This window comes from Colobus angolensis, unplaced genomic scaffold (genome assembly GCF_000951035.1).
Source record: "Colobus angolensis palliatus isolate OR3802 unplaced genomic scaffold, Cang.pa_1.0 Scaffold137, whole genome shotgun sequence".
In the NCBI taxonomy this organism is placed as follows: domain Eukaryota; kingdom Metazoa; phylum Chordata; class Mammalia; order Primates; family Cercopithecidae; genus Colobus; species Colobus angolensis.
This window is the reverse complement of record NW_012114455.1, coordinates 5616639-5620413: the sequence shown is the minus strand read 5'-3', so window position 1 is coordinate 5620413 and position 3775 is coordinate 5616639.

The following is a 3775-nucleotide window of genomic DNA, read 5'->3' as shown; positions in this document are numbered from 1 at the left end:
TCTCTACTAAAACACAAAAGCTTAGCCGGGCATGGTGGCTTGTATCTGTAGTCCCAGCTAATCGGAAGGCTGAGGCAGGAGAATCGCTTGAACCCCGGAGACAGAGGTTGCAGTGAGTCGAAATCGCACCACTGCACTCCTGCCTCCTGGGCGACAGAGTGAGACTCCATCTCCAGAAAAAAAAAATAAGAAGAATAATAATGAATAAAATAATAATGATAATAAAAGGAAACTTTTTTCTAGAACCCTATGGTGTGTATCTTCACGTCGCCTCATTTGAGCTTCCTGAGAAGTTTAGGAAGCAGGTATTATTAGTAATCCCACCTACCAGATGGAGAAACATCATTCAAGAAGTTGAGACTTGCCCAAGGCTAAATAGTTAACAAGAGGCTGAACCTGAAATCACACCCTGGCTTTCACTCCCTGGCTTTGCAGGTGGGAGATTTTGCACCCCGCCAATGCACTGCCTCTCACAGTGCCTTGGGTAGCTCCAGCCTGGGGTTTTCATTTTGCCCTAAGAACGGTCAGTGGAGAGTAAAATGTTGTGCAAACTTCTCCCTTGCTGACCAACAAAAGGCAAGAGTCAAGAAATCAGGAAGAGGGAAGAGAAACAGAGCAAATGAGGAAAACAGAAAGAGGAAATAACAAGCTGGAGCATTGGTGGCTCTGTGGTAAAAAGAGAGGAAAATATAAATGGAGAGAAAATGGTCATTTTGGTCAAGTATAAAAGACAGACCCAGGTTGCTGAAGATTGAGAAGAGAATCTTTCAGTACCTCCGCTGGGAACCCCAGGGTTGGAGGGTGGGGCTGGGAGTAACTTCACTTCCCCTAGAGCAGAGTTTCCCAAAATGTAGCAGATACCAAAGATAATTTTAGATATTACAATAACAGGCATTAGTTGAATGGCAGGGTACAACAATGACATCTTTTGAAATTGTTTTAATTCTTCTCTCCCCAATTGACTGAACAGTCTGAATCAAGTGGAGTAGCAAAAGAAATATTTTGTTTTCTTTAACTACCACCTTCCACCACACTCAATCTCTCACTCCTTATACGAAAGAAAGATTATTCCCTCTTTCCAAATATTTCCCATATTCTTGGTAAGCCCTTAACTTGAAGAAAGGTAAGTTTCCCTTAACTACCTCTTGGGCAGAGCCCATAAATGTCTGATCAGTTTTAGTTACCAGAAAAAGCCAGTGTAGTTTAAATTTTTAATTTCGTATCCAAATTAGTGTTTGCCTGGTGCCCTCCTGCATCCTTCCAGGTTCCTTTCTCCTCCGCGGGAGGGAACACACGCCTCGCCTCCACAAGAGATGCCCTGCGGTCCTCTCTGGGCTGCACGGCCCCTCCCTGGCTACTGACGCCCGCTTGTCCAGGAATCCGAGTTCTGACTCTCACAGCAATGTGAGGGTGAGTTCTTTGGTGAGCTGTGCAGTTCATTGACATGGGAGAGTGGCCGGGGCTTGACCACTTCAACTGTCCCTCAGCTCCCATTCCTAGGGGTCACGATTAGGATCGCACACATCCCAACTCCACGGGGTGCACACTGGGCTCCCCCGGTCCCCTCACACTCCACAGGCTGCGAGCTGCTTACTTCCGACTATCCCAGTCTCAGCAATTCTCCCAGGCCCCTCACTGAACCTCCAAGTCATGCTGCCTCCCACCTGACCCCAACCCCTACCCCCAGCGTCTCCAGCTCCACTTCCACGGACTCTGGATGATAATGAAGCTGCAGGAGCAGCCGAGGCGTAGTGATAAGCCCTGAGGAGGTGTCTGGCCTCAGTCTTCCAGCTCTGCGGAATAGCAGGGAATGCAAAAGCCCTTCTCTGTTCTCAACCTTGGACCCCAGTCTCCGGTGTGATTACATCTAGCATGGCTAAGCCGCCTCTCTCACGCTTAGCCTCCTTTCTGTGCCTACTCAGAGACAGAGCAAGCCTTCTTGAGGCAACAGCATCTATCCACAAACTAAGACCATTTGGCCTTCCTCATGCTTATTTTCACTGTACACTGTACAGTCATGCGTTGCTGAACAACAGGATATGTCTGGGAAATGCATCATCAGGTGATTTCACCATTGTTCAAACATCCTAGAGTTCACTTACACAAACCCAGATGGCACAGCCTACTACACATCCAGGCTGTATGATATAGCCTATGATTCCCAGGCTACAATCCTGCATGTTTACAGCACGGTGCTGAATACTGCAGGCAATTGTAACACAATGGTAAGTATTTGTGTATCTAAACATAGAAAAGGTACAGTAGAAATGCAATATGAAAGATTTTTTTGTTAAAGGAACACCTGTCTAGGCACTTTCCATAATTGGAGCTTACAGGACTGGAAGTTGGGTAAGTCAATGAGTGGGCAGTGAGGCGATGTGAAGGCCTGGGACATTCAGTGCACTACACTTAGGCTACATTAAATTTATTTTAAAAATGTTCTTTCTTCAATAATACATTACCTTTTTAAAATTTTTTTAAATTTTTAATTTTTTATTTGAGACGGAGTCTTGCTCTGTAGTCCAGACTGGACTGCAGTGGCACGATCTTGGCTCACTGCAACCTCTGCCTCCCGGGTTCAAGTGATCCTCCTGCCTTAGCCTTCCCAGCAGCTAGGATTACAGGTGGCCACTACCACATCCAGCTAATGGTTGTATTTTTAGTAGAGACGGGGTTTCAACATGTTGGCCAGGTTGGTCTCGAACTCCTGACCTCAAGTGATCCTCCCGCCTTGGCCTCCCAAAGTGCTGGAATTACAGGTATGAGCCACCGCGCTGGGCTAAGCTTTTTTTTGGACAGGAAGTAGGATTTATTAATGAGCATTAGGAGGGGACAGCACAGTGGAAGCTCTCATGAGCTCAGAGTCCGATACTTGTCCAGGGGGCCGCAAGAGGGGATATATCGGACCCCACAGTCATCAGGGATGAGCCACTTCTCAGCCACGTGTCTTCGAATTCATCCGAATCGAAGGTGGTAAAGCCCAGTCTCCCACACCTGGGTCTTCTGGCGCCTGGAACCTGTCCTTGGCCCTGCACAGTCGCGTGCTCCGTGTTCCGCGGCCTGGTGTGGACGCATTTGACGATCCGGGCCCTGTGAACCTGACCCCGGCCGCGGGGGTTTTCCACAGGCACCTGCAGGCGTGTCTGGAGCCTGCAGCCCCAGCGCAGGACGAGACCTTGTATTGAGGCTGACGATGAAGGGGTGGGGAAGCCCTAGGGAGGGGAAAGCTTCCCTGCCGCCACTTTGACCGTGCGCTTGGCATAAATGTGCGCAGCTTCCCGGGCTGCAGAGTGAAGCTGCTCGCGTTCGTCCGACACCAGGTGGCCGCAGAGAGGTATCTCACCCTGTGGCCAGAGGGGGAAGGCTTTTGCCTTCTTCCTTCCCAGGTCAAAGATACACATGTTGGCATCAGGGACCCCCCAGTCCCCAGCAGAAGCGAGGCTTGGGGGGCAAACTCGTTCTTGCAATTCCAGCAACCCCGGGGGGTGCGGCCCGTGGCAACGCCGAGGTTTCCCGGGGCGCAGAAGGGAAGGACCCTCTGTAATCTTACGTGAGCACCATGGCATACGCGACCTGTCGTTGACTGAAACTTTATCTGGCGCGTGACTGTAGTGACTTTCCATTTACCATAGAGATCTGTTTTTTTATTTGTAAGGTTTTGTGTTTGTTTTTTGAGACAGGGCCTCACTCTGTCACCCAGGCTGGAGTACAGGGGCGTGATCGTGGCTCACTGCAACCTCGATCTCCCGGGCTGAAGCAGTCCTCCCACCTCAGC